Source organism: Pyrus communis, chromosome 13 (assembly GCF_041283825.1).
Source record: "Pyrus communis isolate YQ-2024b chromosome 13, ASM4128382v1, whole genome shotgun sequence".
In the NCBI taxonomy this organism is placed as follows: domain Eukaryota; kingdom Viridiplantae; phylum Streptophyta; class Magnoliopsida; order Rosales; family Rosaceae; genus Pyrus; species Pyrus communis.
In genome coordinates, this window is record NC_142577.1 from 7803892 (window position 1) to 7823619 (window position 19728).

The 19728-nt window shown below is 39.4% G+C and overlaps 1 non-coding gene across 1 annotated transcript; it reads left to right on the top strand.

The window, feature by feature from the left end:
- The first annotated feature begins 11084 nt into the window (after positions 1-11084).
- Positions 11085-11195, top strand: LOC148691695 (small nucleolar RNA R71). Its single transcript, XR_015955369.1, has one exon. It is a non-coding gene; the product is annotated as a small nucleolar RNA R71 (small nucleolar RNA).
- Positions 11196-19728: the final 8533 nt, after the last annotated feature.

Consider the following 19728-nt stretch of genomic DNA (forward strand, 5'->3'; position numbering starts at 1 on the left):
CCCCATATTTTGTTAAGTCTTAGTCATTACAATCTGTCTTATTTTGTGTTTTTAAGTATTTGGAGTCATAAACACCTTCAAATTCGTCCAAATCTGCCTAGTTTACATTATTGTTTTGTTTGTTTGATTTTCGTCCAAAACCAAATCCCCAATTGTCTTAGAGTGTCTAATTGGTTCAATTATGTTTTAGATTGTTTTTTTAAGAGTTTTGAGTCAAGTTAGAACCAATTTTCGTCCAAGTTTGTGTTTAGGCTCAAAACTGCCCAGTTTGTGTTTTTAGGCAGTTTTGAGTGTTTTTAGCTTATTTTGAGTCTTGTGAACTTGTTTTGAGTTTTTTTTAAGTGAGTTAAGTGTTTTAAAGGTTAGTTTTATTTATTTGAGTCAGTTTAAAGTGTTTAGCACCCCTAGTTAATCCCCGGTTAGAACGATCCCTACTTACATCATGACTACAATTGTCACAAATAGGGTCTAATTTGTGTGTCACATTCGTAACGCATCACTTACCTCATTCACTTGTTGTTGCCATGGGGGATCTCTTTGTCCAACTCCCTCGTATTGTTGTGCATTCAAGGCTCGATTTGCAATTAGGACCTTGGCAGCCACTGGTGTTTTGTCAACCAAAGCACCTCCCGCTGAAGCATCTAGCATTTGTCTCTCAATTGGAAGGAGCCCTTCGTAAAAGTATTGAATTAGAAGCTCTTCCTTCATTTGGTGTTGTGGGCAAGATGCAACAAGGGCTTTGAAACGCTCATAATATGCTGGAAAAGACTCCCCGTGGTTTTGTTGAATGCCACTAATTTTCTTTCTCAAAAGAATTACTTTTGAAGTTGGAAATAATTTCTCCAAGAAGGCTCGTTTCATACTTTCCCAAGAAGTAATGGTTCTGGGCGCCAATTCGTATAGCCAATCTTTAGCCTTTTCCAAAAGAGAGAATGGAAAGGCTTTCATCTTCAAAATATTCCCATCCACATTAATGGGTGTCATGCTTGAGCATACAACTTCAAACTCCTTCAAATGCTTGTTTGGATCTTCCATGGACAGCCCATGGTATTTGGGAATATGATGCAGCAAGCTTGACTTTAATTCAAACTCATCGGTCTTGTTCGGGGCTGCCCTAGGATATTGAATGCAAATAGGCACGGCATTGTCCAACCCCGAGGCCGAAAGCTCTTTGATTGTTCGATTGTCCACCGCCATGCTTTCGTCTTCTTCAAATTCAGATTCGGACTCTGAACTCGAACTAGGTGGATTAGGTTCTGGTTGCTTCCTCTTTCTTATCAAAGTTCGTTCAAAATCGTCGTCAAAATCCAATATGTTTGCACGAATAGGTTGAGAACGACGAGTCATAAACTAGTACCTGAAAATAAAGAACACAACCAAATCAGCAATCTATTTAAAAGGCACGGCACACTTAAAAGAAAACACAAAGACACTACACAAACAAAAGGGATTAGCAAGTTTGCTAATCCCCGGCAACGGCGCCAAAATTTGATGTGCAAATTAACTTGACACACAAATTAAACCCTATTTGTGACAATTGTAGTAGATATGTAAGTAGGGATCGTTCTAGACCGGGGATTAACTAGGGATGTTAATCTATGTAAATAAGACTCAAAAACACTAAACTAGACTCTATGGACTCAAAACTAACTTTGGACACTTAACACAGCGACCAATACTCAAAAAGACTCAATTTTAGACTCAATAAAGGTTTTGGACGAAAATAGGACTTGACTTGACTCAAAAGACTCAAGGAAAACAAGTTTTGACTCAAATATGAAGACTAAGTAAAATGGGGATTGTTTTTGACGAAATTTAGACTCAAAACAAAAACTTTGTAGAAAACACTTTTGAAAAACGAATTCAAGTAAAATAAATGGGTGGAAGGCTAGTTAGAGGGTCCTTCTCCACACATGATATATGCATACGAACCAATGTCCAGTTATTACTCCTTTAGACTATGAATGACAACGCCAAGTTTTCCTTATTTCATTGAATTAGATGGAATACGCATCTAAACCAAATTATCTTTTTCAAGTTCTTTATATGAGACGCATAACAAAGATACATATCAAAAGTCATTAAGTTTTGTGAAAACTATAAGCATTGACAAGGCATTCATCACTATGAAACGCATGAGACTCATACCAAGGATTTACTTAACGCGATTGTGACTAGCAACCTCCACTACTTGTGAATATAAGTGAATAACAATTATATGAAACCCCCCTATACTCTAGCATCAAGTTTATGCATGCAAATTAAGTGTTAACCCCCAACCCACATACATAAACCAGTTTTAATAACTTAGATAAGCAAATCACATTCATGCCTTAAGAAATAATAACCAGACGTAATCAATTCATTTAAAACATATAATCATGGCTTCGAATTCTCCTCTAACTAAAAAGAAGTTAGTTCCTCATGTTCGCAAAACAAAGATAATTAAATTTAAACATTGAACTAAGACTAAGGATAGAATACACCTAGAAACTCTCCACACTCCAATGGCATGCACGGCACTCCCTTGGATGGCAGATTGCACAAGTCCTCCTCTCCTTGCTTCCTTGCTTGCGGCACTAGGGTGGTGTAGAATGGATTGTGGTGTTTGATGGATGAAAGTATGAATGAATGAATGAGTGAGTGGATGGATTAAATGGTGAGGCATTGGCTGTTTATATAGGCTAATTATGCACACTTAGTGAAGGACAAGGATTGCACAATCCCATGGAAAAAGGGTTAAGTCTTTGTTGAAACCAAAAGGGAAAGAGATAGGGAATTTTCGCCAGAAATTAAGGGCTTCTAGAAACTAGGTATTTTTTGGCAGAATTTAGACTTCTAGATGGGGTAAAGGGTAGATTTCTGGACCTAAATGGATAAGGACTCATGATATAGGTGTAGAGGAAGGATTGCAACTCCTAAACCTACAAGGAATGGTCCACATGCGGCAAACAAATGGATAAGGCTTCTAGAAACTAAAATAGGTGTTTAAATGTGTAATTAATCCCCTCTAATTAGCTAGATTTAAGTCCTAACCTGATTTGGATAGGATAGGATAGGATAATGTTAGAGTTAGGAAGGGATAAGGTTTGTTAGGATCGGATAAGATAAGGTTGGATAAGGTTCCTTATTTCTTGCTTCTTCCTTATCTTCATTGCATTAGGACTTCATCCACCAGATTTGTAGCCTTTCCTAGCCCTTCTTGACTTCAATTTCGTCCATCCTCTTTGCTCCATGGTTAAGCTATCCAATCCATGCCCAAAAATGCTCCAATTAGCTTCAAAATGCTCTTTCTTGCTGCTTTTGCCATTAGGACCTAAAAACATACGAAAATAGCTTAAAAGACTAAAATAAATAGTAATTAACTCACTAAATGCAAGGAAACAACATAACTAAGTAGCATAAATATGCTCCTATCAGTGGTGATATGATTAACTTTAAAGTTTCTGAATCCATTGAGAATCCTAATGATGTTCGTTCTTGTTTTGCCATTGGTATAATTAAAAATATAGGGCAGGAACGTTCAGCACCAATCAAGAAGGATGCATCTAGAACCACCATCGAGGAAGGAATTGGAGTGGAGCACAAGGAGCACGCCACTACCCTAAAAACACACAATTTGGCCGTGCCTAGTGAAAAAATTGGTGAGATGGTGGCTGCCCTAGGGGCATTGCCACAACATCCTAGTAAGTCTCCAATCCCAATTCCAATTCCCATTTCAACTAATAGGTTGTTACCTTCTTTGGTGTAGGTACCCAGTCGATTTCAAGGTGGTGGGAGAATTTACATGGACTTTAGGAACCAAAACACCACAATCAGGGAGGATCACTACCCCCTACCATTCATAGAGCCATACGATGAGAATTTCGAGGAGCATGTTGTGGATGATGTACCCCTCCATGCCGTGGGTACTAGTGAAGGTTAGCATGGCATATTCGTCCGGCTGGAAGACGTTAAAGTGATGTGATAAAAGATAGCACACAAATTAAACCCTCTTTTTGACAATTGTAGTATAGATATAAGTAGGGATCGTTCTAGGCCGGGGATTAGGAGGGATTGCTAATCTAATGAAAATTGACTCAAACAAGTGAAAATAGGCTTTAAAACACTTTAAATAACTCACAAGACTCTTACTAACTTGTATGACTCAAAAACAAACTTTAAAGACTCAAAACAACTTAAAACACCCAAAAAGACTCAATTTAGACTCTAGGACTTAGTTTGGACGAAAATACACTTGGTTTTGACTCTAAAGACTCAAAACGACTCTTTTGGACAGATTTGGAACAAGTAAGAAAAGGGGTTTTGATTTTGGACGAATTTAAAGGAAAACAAGTAACTTAAAACTTTAAAATAGATTTTGGACGAAAATAAGAAAAACTAATGGATGATGGGATAGCCAAGGGATACTTCTCCACACATGATACTTTCTAACATAAATTGATTTCCAGTTGCTTTTTCGATAAACCATGAACCTCAACACCCCAGATTAACCGTGACATCACTAATTAACCCTCAGATTTCCCTTAAGTTAGTGGATTGGATGACATCATACGACAACCCAAAGCATTCTCCAAAACGTCCCCTACATGACATCATAATAGAGATACGGTCAAAGATCATTACGTTCAATGGAAATCATAAGTATTGACAAAGCACTTGTAACTATGACATCATGATACTCATGCTATGAATTTACTTAACATGATTGTGAAAACAACCTTAACTACTTGTGAATATTAGTTTGTGACGATTATGTGATCTAGCACCAAATTCAAGCATGCAAATTAAGTAGGCCTCCCTAATAAACATACAAGAATAAGTTATCCATGAAACGGTTAAGTAAATTGCGTTCACAATTTATGAAATCACAACTGGACTTAATCAACTCATATTATAAATGTAATCATGGTTTCAAAGCATCCCTAGGCTAAAACGAGTTTAGCCTCTCATGTTCATGACAAAACAAAGCAATATAGATTTAAACATTGATAATAAAAGATAGATTACACCTAGAAACGTCCAACACTCCAACTTGAATGTACAAACGCCCAAGGCTTGGTCTTCCTTCTCCTCTTCCTTGCTAAGTCACGGCAAAGGGTCTATGGTGGGTTTTTGGATGATTTTCTGGTTTTTGGATGGATTTAGGTATGTAGGGTGGTGCGGCAAGGGTCTAAAACTAAGGAGAAAGGTGGTTGGTGGCTGCGGCAAGGCTGTGAAGATGTTTTGACGAATTTATGGAATGAATGAATGTGTATGAGAGGTGGTGATCTGATCTAGGGGTTAACATGAGTATATATAGGCACTTAAAACCCTAGGGTAATCAGATATGGACTTGAATAACCCAAATCAACTAGGAAATAGGCTTAGAAATCAGAAATAGAGAGGGATAATGCTTCCTAGGTGCGGCAGGTATGGGATAAGGTGATAAGGTTTCTAGAATGCCTTGCAAGGCAAGGGAAATCAGATTTCTAGAAGGGTTTGGGCGTCACCTTTGTAGGAGATAAGATAAGGTTCCTAAAATCATGCTTTAAGTGCCAAATTTGTAGGGAAAAAGGGATAAGGGTGCGGCAAAGCTTAGGGATAATGTTTAGGGCTTCTAGAAAGCCCTAAAACTAAGGGGAATTGGATAAAACCCACGGCAAGGATAGGATAGGGTGTCCTAAGGCTTCTAGAAACCCTCCAAGATAAGGTAAAGTGCATGGCATCCCTATAGGATTAGGATAAGGTGTCCTAAATGGCTAAGGACTCCTCATTGTACTTGAAAACTTTGCCTATTAGGATTAGGAAACCTTGTCTTCATCATTCCTTCTTCATCTTGGACTCCTTTTCCTTCTTGGACTTGGAAAACTTCTTTGTTGCTTCACTTGAGACCATTTGGATTTTGACTTTCCTACTTCAAGTAGGAAACCTTGTTTGAGTAGGAATCTTCCAGAATTTGAGTATGGTACCTCCATGATCATAATTTCAAGAGTTAAAGCTTTATACATGACAATAAGATACAACACTTTTTCATAGCAACCCAATCGTTTGTTTTCAAACATAACCCTCATATACATTCATATTAGTAAGCAAAACACACTTAACTAAAACAAACCCACACAAATTGAACAAAATGAAAGCAAAACACTCTTAACCAAACTAACACATAAAACAAATACAAACACAAACTTTCTATCCCACACCCCCAAACCTAATCTAAACATTGTCCTCGATGTTTAAAATTTGTATGCAATGCAAGTAGGCAAAGAATATGGAATGGTAACAATATAAACACAACATAAAGAAAGAACACAAACCACACTAGGTTGCCTCCTAGCAAGCGCTTTATTTAATGTCTAGGCAAGACATGGTAGCTTGTTCATGGTGTTGTAAACTCAAGAAAATCTACAACTTGATACACTGGCTCTTCCTCCACTTTCTCCAAATATGGTTTCAATCGCTGCCCATTGACTTTAAAAGAGGTGCCATTCTTCATGTTCTCTATCTCCACAGCTCCATGGGGAAATGTTTGCAGCACTTTGAATGGTCCCACCCACCTAGACTTCAGTTTTCCTGGAAAAAGTCTTAAACGTGAGTCATACAAAAGTACTTTCATACCTTGGTGAAACTCCTTCCTTAGGATGGCTTTGTCATGATAGAGCTTAGTCCGTTCCTTGTAGATTTTGGCATTCTCATATGCCTCATTTCTAAGCTCTTCCAACTCATTAAGTTGGAGCTTCCTTGCTATTCCAGCATCCTTGTAATCAAAGTTGAACTTCTTGATGGCCCAGTATGCACGGTGTTCAAGCTCCAGTGGCAAATGACAAGCTTTCCCAAACACAAGGCGATAAGGACTCATGCCAATGGGGGTCTTGTATGCTGTTCTATATGCCCATAGTGCATCATTTAACCTCAATGACCAATCCTTCCTTGTAGGGCTCACAGTCTTCATCAAAATGTTTTTGATCTCCCTGTTGCTAATCTCCACTTGTCCTGAGGTTTGAGGATGGTACGGGGTTGCCACTTTGTGGTTGATGTTGTACTTCTTCATCAAGGATTCAAAGGGTTTGTTGCAGAAATGGCTGCCACCATCACTAATAATAGCTCTTGGGGTTCCAAACCTACAAACAATCACATCTTTAAGAAAATTCAACACAACCTTATGATCATTAGTTCTTGTAGCAATGGCTTCAACCCATTTGGATACGTAATCCACTGCCACTAATATGTATAAGTAGCCAAAAGAGGATGGAAATGGTCCCATGAAATCTATTCCCCAAACATCAAAGAGCTCCACCACCAAAATGTTGTTCAATGGCATTTCATTTCTTCGGCTAATGTTCCCCATTTTCTGGCACCTATCACACTTAGAACAAAAATCAAAAGCATCTTTGAATAAAGTAGGCCAAAAGAAACCAGATTGTAAAACCTTTAGAGATGTCTTTTTGGCACCAAAATGTCCTCCACATGCCAATGTATGGCTAAATGTTAGAATGCTTTGTTGCTCACTCTCTGGGACACATCTCCTAATGATTTGATCAGGGCAATATTTAAACAAATATGGTTCGTCCCAAACGTAGTGCTTTACCATGGCAAGGAACTTCTTTCTTTCCTGAAAAGAAATGTCATTTCTCATTATACCACAAGCAAGATAATTAACAAAATCCGCATACCATGGTTCTTTTTCTTGAACAACAAGGAGTTGTTCATCTGGGAATGATTCATTTAGGGGCAAAGGTTGTCCAACTCCATGGTTTTCATTAAGCCTGGACAAATGGTCAGCCACAACATTATCACTGCCCTTCTTATCTCGAATTTCCAAGTCAAACTCTTGTAGTAAGAGTATCCATCTAATCAAGCGTGGTTTAGCATCCTTCTTTGTCATCAAGTACCTAAGGGCTGCATGATCAGAAAAAACAATAACTTTAGATCCCACAAGATATGACCTGAACTTTTCTAAGGCGAAAACAACAGCAAGCAACTCCTTTTCAGTTGTGGAATAGTTAAGTTGAGCATCATGCAGAGTCCTGCTTGCATAGGAGATCACATGTGGAAGCTTGTTCACTCTTTGCCCTAAAACTGCACCAATAGCATAGTCAGAGGCATCACACATTAATTCAAAAGGTAACGACCAATCTGGTGCCATAATAATAGGGGCCGAGGTTAGTTCATGTTTCAAAGTATTGAATGCATCCATACAAGCTTTATCAAAATGAAATACAACATCTTTAGCTAACAGATTGCATAATGGACGAGTGATCATTGAAAAGTTCTTAATGAAACGACGATAAAAACCCGCATGGCCCAAAAAACTTCTTACTCCCTTCACAGTGGTGGGGGCTACCATATTGGTGATGACGTCAATTTTGGCTTTGTCCACCTCCATTCCTTTGCTAGAGATTACATGTCCCAACACAATTCCTTGTTTCACCATAAATTGGCACTTTTCCCAATTGAGAACCAAATTTGTTTCCTGACATCTTTGAAGTACTAAAGATAGATGGTTAAGACATTCATCAAAAGAGGAACCAAACACTGAGAAGTCATCCATAAATACCTCAATGAACCTTTCTACCATGTCAGAAAAGATGGCCAACATGCATCTTTGGAATGTTGCTGGGGCATTGCAAAGTCCAAAAGGCATTCTCCTATATGCAAATGTGCCAAAGGGGCAAGTAAAGGTTGTTTTCTCTTGATCCTCCGGAGCGATTGCAATTTGATTGTAACCTGAGTAACCATCCAGAAAACAATAATGTGAGTACCCTGCCAATCTCTCAAGCATTTGATCTATGAAAGGCATAGGAAAGTAATCTTTTCTAGTGCTAGAATTCAACTTCCTGTAATCGGTGCAAACACGCCAACTGGCCGTGGGCTTTGTGGGCACAAGCTCATTGTTTTCATTCTTCATCACTGTGATTCCCACCTTCTTAGGTACCACTTGAATGGCACTCACCCATTTGCTATCAGAAATGGGATATATGATCCCCACATCTAACAGTTTCAACACTTCATTCCTAACAACTTCCTTCATGTGTGGGTTAAGTCTTCTTTGTGGCTCACGGGTTGACTTTGCCCCTTCCTCCAAAAGAATCCTATGCATGCACATGGTAGGGCTTATTCCCTTGATATCTGCAATAGACCAACCAAAAACTGATTTGAACTCTTTTAACACCCTAATTAGTTTATCTTCTTCATTTGGGGTGAGATCAGAAGCTATGATAATTGGAAGAGTCTCAAATTCAGCTAGATATGCATATTTTAGATGTGGTGGAAGTGGTTTAAGTTCAAGTTTTGGTGCCTTAACAGTGGAAGGAGTTAAATGTGACATTGATGATTCTAAAGGCTCTACAATAGGTGAAACATTCAAAGGATACAATGCTAAGGTTTCCAAGGCAGCTACTTCTTCCATGAGTGCATCTTCTTCATCAAACTCATCTTGAGATTGACTCAAAACAGTTTGTAATGGTTCATTTGATTGTGCCTGCAAGAACTTAGAGAATACAAGTGAATCAAGCACATCAATGGCATAACAATCAAGAGATGAAGAAGGATGAGCAAGAGATTCAAACACTTTGAATTGAACTGTCTCTCCTAACACTGTCATAGTGAGGAGTCCATTTTGCACATCAATGATGGTCTTGGCCGTGGCCATGAAGGGTCTCCCAAGCAATATAGGCAACTCACGATCATGTATAGGAGCTTCTTCCATGTCCAACACTACAAAATCTGCAGGTAAGATCAGTTTATCAACTTGAACCAGAATATCTTCTACTATACCTCTTGGATATTTCACGGATCTGTCTGCAAGTTGTAATGAAATGGTGGTGGCTTTCAAATCTCCCAAACCTAGTTGAAGATACACTGAATAAGGCATTAAGTTGATGCTAGCACCCAAATCAAGCATAGCCTTCTCTACTTTCTTGTCCCCTATGGTGATGTTGATAGAGAAACTTCCTGGATCCTTGAGCTTTGGTGGAAGTTTTCTTTGCAAAACTGCACTCACATTCTCAGACACCACTACCTTCTCATGTGGTCCATACTTCCTTTTGTAGCTGTTTAACTCCTTGAAGAACTTCCCATATGCTGGCATGTTCCTAATGACATCAAGCAAAGGTAAGTTAACATTCACTTTGCTTAGTATATCAAAAATTTCTTTGAATGACTTATCCTGCTTGCTCTTGGCAAGTCTTCCAGGGAATGGTATTGGTGGAGTGTATGGTTTCTCGGCCTTGTGAAGATTTGGTGCGTCAAATGACGAAGTAGCATGGCTTGGTTCCTCATTTGGTTTCTCATTGTCTCCTTGAGTAACACCTGCGTTCACATGATCATATTCGTTAGTAACTTCATTGCCAACCCTATTATCAATAACCTTACCACTTCTAAGTGTAGTGATTGCTTTGGCTTGCTCTTGGTTCCTTTGGAGTATCACGGGTTGGCTTGGAAACTTCCCAACCTCTCTTTGGTTCAAGGCATCTGCAATCTGCCCCAATTGTGTCTCCATTTTGGTTAGGGCTGCTGAATGTTGTTGGAGAGTGCTATTGGTGGAATGTTGGAATTGCAAGGTGTTTTGGGCTAACAATTTAACCGTGTCCTCAAGGCTAGTGGCAGGTTTTGGTTGGAAATTTTGGAATTGATTGTTGTTCTTCCATGAAAGGTTGGGATGATCTCTCCAACTTGAGTTATATGTATTTGAATACACATCATTCCTTGGCCTTTGGTTGTAAGAATTCATGAGGTTCACTTGTTCTTGAACATACTCGGGGTAAGCCTCCCTAGATGGACATTGGTGAGTAGGATGGCTTGGTATGTTGCAAATGGCACACACTTCATTAGCTTTTGGCACCATGTTGAGCACGGATTCAAGCTTCCTTTCTAGGTTAGCTACCTGCAACAAAAGCTCATGATTAGAACTTGTTTCATAGACTCCAACTTTCTTACCCCTTAAATCTTTGTGTTGAGCATTAGACCCCAACATCTCATAAATGTTATATGACTCTTGAGCATTCTTTTTCTTCAATGCTCCACCTGCTGCATTATCAACGGTTGATTGACAATTTTGGGTTAGTCCATCATAGAAAATTTGCATTTGTAAGTGAAAAGGTAACCCATGGTGTGGACATTGCAACAAGAGGCCTTTAAAACGCTCCCAACACTCATTGAAAGGTTCACCATCATCTTGTTTGAAGTTGAAGATTTGTCCCCTTAATGTGGCTGTCTTTTGAGTGGAAAAGAACTTCTCCAAGAATTTCTTAGCCACGGCATCCCATGTGGTGAGGGAACCTGGTGTTAGAGTCATCAACCAACTCTTGGCCTTATCTTTCAAGGTGTAAGGAAACACTCTCATCCTCAAATTTGCTTCACTTACTCCCTGCAAAGGTAAACCACTCACAACATTGTAAAACTCTTTAATATGAGCTAAAGGGTCTTCATTAGGTAAGCCATAAAATGAGGGAAACATATGAAAATGTGAAGATTTGAGATCATAGTTTCTAGCTTCTGTGGGCAGCAAGATGCATGAAGGTGAATTTGGTATGATTGGTTGAGCAAAGTCCTCCAAAGCTCGAAGTTCATCTTGGTTGCCCGCCATCTCTTCTTCTCTTTCCCAATTAAATTGCTCAGATCCTTTACTTGTTGAACTAGGTGAATTCCTTTCCTCTTCCTCACGGCTAATGGATGAACTTGATGGCACAAAGTTGTCCAAAGTGTGGCCCTTTAACCGTTCAATTCTTTGGCCTAACTCAACAAGTCTATTTGACATATACTACCTGAAATAAAATAACACAAGTGTGAATGAAAATCAAGAAGCAAACAACAATGAAAAGAACAAAAATAAACTTAAAAACGTTTGAAAAGACTCAAGGGACTCAAAACAGATTCACAAGACTCAAAACAAGCTAAAAACTCTCAAAACTGCCTAAAAACACAAACTGGGCAGTTTTGACACTAAACTCAACTTTGGACGAAAATTAGGTTTGGGCTTGACTCAAAATGCTTCAAAACACAAGATAAGACAGATTCTAAGCCTAAGACTTAACAAAATATGGGGGGGAGATTTGTATTTGGACGAAATTCAATTAAATGGATAGATTGTAAAGAAAATTGATGTAAACCAATGGATAATGGAATGGCTAAGGGATTCTTCTCCACACATGAAATATATGCAACTTAAATCAACTTCCAGTTATCAATTCGACAAGTTATGAACCTCGACACTAATCAAAATAGCAAACAAGCAAACAAGCAATTACAAGGGACTGAAATCAGTCCCCGGCAACGGCGCCATTTTTTGTTGATGTATATATTTCCTTCCTAATGCTAAAATATATTTAGTATAATGGCACAAGCAAGGGTGTCGAATCCCCAGGGACTAATTGGACCTATGTAATTACTTGTTTTGCAAGAACTCTACGAAATGAATCAAACTAATCAAATTGGACAGATTTGTTGTTGTAACTTGAAAGCATAAGAAAATGAAGTAAACACAATTAAATGAATCAACAACTAATAAAATGGGATAGTACCAATGGAGATGAAGCTAGGGATTCGATTTCACCATTGCTCAACTAAGTCCATGTTTGTTAAGTTAGTTTATACTCGTTCATCTACCTATTTCTTGAGTTTGTTTCACTTGGATATGATCAACCATATGATGTGTGGATTTGATCAAATGTCTCTAATCACGAACCTAATTGTGATGTGCAACTTTGGTTCCTAATCAAAAGTATGTAGTGCACAAGAAACGTTCACAAAACCAAAGGGAACACTCGGCATGATGTTTGCCAAGCTTTCCCTTCATTCATTCACAAATCCACCAAGATTAGACATGATGTATGCTTTAATCTTGGCTAAATAACCTATGATTAACTCAAATGGAGATCAAGCATACAAATCAACTCACAAATTCACAATTATATCAGAGAATGAAGCAAGAAATAGATGGACAAACTGAGCATTCTAACTTAATTACATGGCAAACTTTGCAAGGTTACATCGAATCCCTAGAGGAAGATTAGTTACAATTCATGTTTACAAACGATTTGACATAAAAATATAAAACATGAATGAACATAGAATTAATAAGAAGAAACCCTTGAAGCAAAACTGATGTTGAATTCCTTGAAGAGTGCCTTCGGTGTTGGTTCTCCAAATGTGGTGCGGATGAAGGTAGAATGGTTATGGTTGAATGGTTTCTGCCCTTGGGACAGAAATGGACAGAGAATGGAGTGAAATGGGAGAGGATATGTGTGTGTAATGGACTGAAATGAAGAAGAACATGCGGAACCCCTTATGTGTGAAGTGTGACTTGTTTTATAGAAAGGAATGTGGCTCCAACAATCAGATTGGATCTTGAATATGTTTAATTCAGATGGCAGTGCATAAGTGATGGAATGATGGGTTTCTGATGTAGTGGACGCACGGCCCTTAGGGAAATATGCATGAATGTTGATTGTTTAATTGAGCTACATGTGCACTTGCTGCCACAAGTGAGTGATAAATCTGCAAAGCTGAAATGACACCCTGGAAAGGGTATTAAAGTGCACGGCATAGACAAGGATGAACTGAAATCACATGGAATGATGGGGTGATCGGATTTCTGGAATAATGGATGCAAGGAATGGACATGATCTGCAGGTATGAGGATTATTTAATAAAGAAACATGTGGATTTCTGCAAAGGTGAATTGAACCACCAGAAATTGTATGTACAAATTCTGGAAAGGTGAAGAAAGCACATGGCATGATTGTGTTTGTTGGTGTCAAAATGGCTAAATGAATTAAGTGATGGAAATGGGTGTTTTTGGCGCAAAAGGGAGATGGACAAGTAGTGGAATGCATGGCCAGATTGTGAGGAATCTGATTTGGTGCTAGAAGTGCATAAAATGATGGGATGATATGGGAACACACGGCCAAGGTTGTGACATGCATGTGAATGCATGTTTTGGTGTTGGAACCACATAGCTGACTTCAATGATTTTGCCTTGTTTAGAATCACCCAATATGGCCGAATTGCATTTCTTAACACTTCACATCTTTTCTGGAATGTTTTTACTTCATTTGCCTTCCCATTGATCCAAATTCACACTTGGCTGCACACTAACACCAAATAATGTAAAATGCAACTAGTTTAATCCAAAACAATCACAAAGACGCCAAATAAGGAAGATATAAATGTATGCAAAATGTGACTTATCATTATGGAGTTCATGAAACAAATTCAAGAGCAAAGTGAACTCTCCAACTCAACTATTGAAAACTCGAAGGAAGATTTTGAAATCCATAATGATATCACTTTGGGAAGTGCTATGGAGGTTGGAGCTGACCTAAAAATGTCCAAACATAGCCTAAAAGTGGATGAGGAGCTGCTAATTGAGGAAGAGGAACACACGCAACCTATGGCAAGGGTGGAAACACCTTTGTTGCAGGCACCTATTGCTCCTACGCCACCCAATTCAGGTAAGGTTGTTCCAAAGTTAATTATTTCTAACCCCGTTCCACTGAATGTCCCTATTCCTTGCAGGATCATGCAATCCAAGGAAGAAGAGGGTGAGAAAGACATCTTGGAAGCCCTTCCAAAAGTGCAAAGTATGAAATATCAAGAATTCGTCAAAGAGGATGTTCTTGAGGCAAACAACCCCAAAGAAATTGAATTTTATGACACAGGACAAGGACCAATCCTCACACCACATCTGGCCGAGTGCAAAGTCCCTGAAACGTTCAAAGGAGTGGTGTTTGTCATTGAGTTCTTGTCGGAGCACACAGGTAACCCGCCTCCCCGAATTTCAATTTTCTTTTATACTAATATGCTGTTAATGATCCAGGCACCCACTCTAGAATTTAAACCATTACCGGATCATCTCAAGTATCACCCCCCATTCAAAGATAAATTCCATGTCGTGGGTCCTAAGTGAGGAAAGAAGTTCCTCGTCCGGCTACAAGACGTAAAAGAAAGCCCTACTTGGGAGGCAACCCAATACAGTGAATAAAACAAAGCTTGTTCATTAATTTTCGAGAAATTACAAATGTATCTAACAAAGAAAGAGAAAGATGGAGCTTCACAAAGGTTGTTTTTGTTTTTGTTTGTGTGAAGCCCCACTACGAGGCAAAACTCTAGAAGCGGAAGGCATAGGAGCAGGAGGCATCGGAGCGGAAGGCATAAGAGCAGGAGGCATCGGAGCAGGAGGCATCGGAGCAAGAGGCATCGGAGCGAGAGGCATAGGAGCGAGAGGCATCGGAGATAGAGCATTCCAGGCCCCAATACTTGGCGGAACGCTGGATGACCCAGGAAAAAGGTGCCCCTGGAAGAAAGACGCAAGCCTTTGACGGTCACTTTGCATTCGACCTTGAGATTCTTGCATCTCATCAAGCTTCCTCTTCATGCCCGACGAATAGTTATTTGCAAGCACATGCAAACTTCTATTCTCGTACTTAAGCTGTTTGATCTCCTGCTTAAGACTCTCCACCTCCGCCATCAATGATTCAACCTGATGGGAGCGAGCAAGAAGGCGTTGGCCCATGTTGGACACAGAACCAGCGCATTGAATGCTGAGAGCCAGGGACTCTTGAACGGCCAACTCATCGAACCGTCCTGAAAGCAGCTGACTATCTCTGGGAGTGAGGAGGTTCCGAGCTACTATCGTAGCTGTTGTGGCGTCCTGCATCACGGAGTCTTCACCTGTAAGAGGACCGTTAGAAGATAAGAAAGAAGGGCGCCATACGTTACCTTGACGCGGCATGCCCGTATCACTGCGGAGACTCAATTCTAAGCTAAGGTTCGATGGGTTTGCCATTTTTCAAAAGTGTTCAAAGAGAAGGGGTGGATGGAGTAAATTTTCAAAGGGCCGGAGACGATGTTTGGGAAATCTTCAAAGTGTGCATTGATAGAGGTGATCGATCACCTCTATTAAAAGAGAGGCGACACAATCACCAATTCAGAGTTGAAGAGACACCACTCTTCAAAGCCGGATTTCCCGGCGTAAAGATCGCCGACTCTTCAGACGCAATCCCGGCTTTTTCAGATAAAGCGCGCCACTTTGTCAAAAGCTCCCAGCTTTTCAGAAGACGCGTGGAGGCCGAGAAAGCAGCTGCACACTTTTGCCGACAAGCGTGTACAACTTTGTCAAAAGCTCCCGGCTTTTCAGAAAGCGTATGCAACGTGTCGTTCAGAAAGCGAAGGGGCGTCGTTCGGAAATCGAAGGGGCGCCTGCTCAGAAATCGAAGAGGCGTCGTTCAGAAATCGAAGAGGCGTCACTATTTCAAAAAGCCGGATTTGCGAGATCAAAACGTTTGTCGACAAGGGTAAAAGAACAATACCACCACTTGCTATTGATGCGAACTAAGTAAGCACACAAATTAAAACCCTCTTGTGACAATTGTAGTATATAAATAAGTAGGGATCGTTCTTAACCGGGGATTAGGAGGGATTGCAAAATCACTTGGAAACTGACTCAAAAACGTAAAATAAAGTTTAAAAACACCAAACTAGACTCAAAGAATGCAAAACTAACAATAAAAACACTCAAACAAATCAAAAGACTCAAAACAGCCCCAAAACACTCAAAACTGCCTTAAAATCACTTTCTGGGCAGTTTTGAGCACTTTGACAACTTTGGACGAATTTGTGTAATCAAATGAATCAAAACACTTAAAAACATAAACTAAGACACTTTCTAACTAATTTGGGCACTAAAGTAAAGGGGGATTGAATTTTTGACGAAATTAATTAAAATGCACAGAATGTAAAATTAAGGCAGATTGTAATGAATTGGATGAAAATATGGATGAATGCTAGCTAGAAGGTTCTTCTCCACACATGTCACACTTGCATATACTTTGATTTTCAGTTGGTCTTTCGATAAATTATGAAACTCAACGCCCCAAATTAACCGTGAATTGCACTAATTAACCCTCAGTTTTTCCACAAGTTATTAAGTTGGATGATTGCATACGACAACCCAAAACATTCCCTACAAGTTCCCTACATGAATTGCATAATAGAGATACAAGCAAGAATCATTAAGTTCTATGAAAAACATAAGCATTGACGAAGCATTCGTTACTATGAATTGCATGAAACTTATGCTAAGAATTCATTCAACGCGATCGTTTTCAAGCGACCTTCACTACTTGTGATTATAAGATTGTAACTATTAGGTGAAACTCCCTCATAATCTAGCATCATATTCATGCATGAAAACTAAGCGTGCACTCTCAATCAACATACACAAATAAGTTATCAATCAAATAGATGAACGAATTGAATCCACAACTTATGAAATTCCAACCAAAAGTAATCAATTCATATTGCAAGCATAAACATGGTTTCGAATCACCCCCTAGCTAACTAGGGGGATTTAGCCTCTCATGGTCACAAAAAGAGAATTACAAATGAGTTTAAACATAAAGCATAAAGGATTGATTACACCTAGAACGCCAAACGAATCCACGTGAATTGGTGCGCGTCGAAGATCCTCTTTCCTCTTCGCCTTCTACGGCAGATTGGTTGTGAGTGATTTTTGGATGTGTTTCTGGTTTAGGGATGGTTTAATGATGGTTTAATGGTGCGGCAAGGTTGTGGGGTGGTGTAGGGAGGTGTGTAAGGTGGTGGAGAGTGGTGGAGAGGCTGCGGCAAGGCTTGGAAGTGGCTGGAATGGAGGGGGGATTGCACGGGCAGAGATGGTTTTGGGTGATGGTTGCTGCGGTTGTTTGAGAGAATGGAAGTATGGTGGCTGGTTTGTGTTAGGGTGAAGTGTCGAATGGGAGAGAATGGAGATTAGGGTTATGTAATTGGAGAGAGTGGCTGAATAGCTTAGGGTTATGGAATGCACGGGGTATGTGTGTGTAGGGGGTTGCGGATTGAATGTATGGGGGATTTGTGATGCACGGGTTATGGAGGGATTAGAGAGAATGGTGGCTGATGAAAAATATGAATTAGGGTGAATAATAGGTGCGGCTGCAATGGTGTAGAACTAGGGTTATTAGGGTGAATGGCTGAGATGGTTTTGTGAATGAATGGATTAAATGGATGGCTACGGATTAAGGGAATTAGGGTGATGGAATGGATTGGCTGGTTACGGTTTAGAGAGGAATAGAATAAAATGGCTGATTCTATTATGTGTATGACGGCTTGGGGAGTGAATTAGGGTGAGAATGATGCACGGCTTAGGGTTTAGTTTAGGGTTTACGAATGAATGGCTGAGATTAGAACTAAAACATTAGGTGCGGCATGGGCTTAGGGTAGATGGATTAGGGTTTAACTTGGCAGAAATTAAATGATTAGGCCCTAGGGTGCGGCTGATTAAGTGGGTTAGGATTAGGGTCCACAAGGAGTTAGGGTTTAGGTCATCTAAAAGCCCAAAGCCAAGAATAGAAACTCACGACAATGGAAACCTCCAAGAATAGAAACTTCCAACTTTAGAAACTTTGGTTGCCAATTCCGACTTCTTTGCTCTTCCCTTTCATTTCTTCATTTCTTAAGCTCCTTTGACCTTCAACCACGTCCATTCCTCATGCTCCATTTGCATACACCACATTCCAGCTCAGTTTTGCTCCAAAAGCTCCAAATTGCATCATTTCATGTAATATGTCCTTTAAACCTGAAAACACATGAAAGTAGCTTAAAAGACTACTTTAACGAAGAAAACATAACGAAAAATGCATAAGAACTAGCTAACTAAGACGCATAAATATGCTCCTATCAAATTCCCCCACACTTAGCTTTTGCTAGTCCTCGAGCAAAACAAAACAACTGAAGTAAACAAAACAAAACAAAACAAAGAAAACAACCTAATCCTTCCAACGTTTGCCTCAGGGATTTCCAATGAAACATGACATGTCAAAGATCATTACTCACATAGCTTTTAGTCTTACTTCCCCTTAAGCACATACTTAATCATAGTCACCGTTCACTAGTTCGCATTTAATCAATTAAACACATTTTGAATGTAGTAACATGCCTTAGAGAATTCCCTTAATTCCTCACTAGTTATGCACTCTATTTTCACTCAGATTTTCTGACTACACACCCTACACTAGTTATATGTGAGAAGATTGATGTAAACATGAAAGACTAGTACTCACATATGTTATAACAAAGAACGCAATTTCTGGAGTAATTAAACGTGTTTGGATATGATCTCATGAATGGAATGCTACTACTTAGATGCGAGAACCATTGACACCATATGCTCATACCAAATTCAAACTCCACAATTGAAATGTACAACACTCAAGATAGAAGTCAAGGGTTGTAACGGGGCTTGGGGTATTGGCTAACAAGGAAAGGTAGGGATACACAAAAGTTCTTTAAGCAATAGTAAGTAAAGTAATGAAATTAAGACCTAGAATTCCCTTAGAATGCAGAAATCAACTTTTAGACAAACAGGGGAGATTTAAACAACTCTTAGGGCCTAATTCATTGTTTTGGGCCCTTACTTCAACAACCAATACTTTGGAACTCTTTTTCACTTCTTTTCAACTCTTTTTCACTTTTTTTTCTTTTCTTTTCTTTTTTTTTTTTTTTCTTTTTCTAACCGTGCCTATGGCACAAAAACTCACATCCATAATCCTTCCCCCACACTTATTTTCTGCAACACATTTATCAAAAGGAATTCATTGCTTACTATGCTTCAAGAACAAGGGTAAGGATGGTCCTAATCTAGGCTAGGTGAGGATAATGTGGGTTAACAAAGGAAGTAGGCTACACAAGGCTCAATGGGGTTAAACTTAAACACAAAATGAGTGAAGGGCA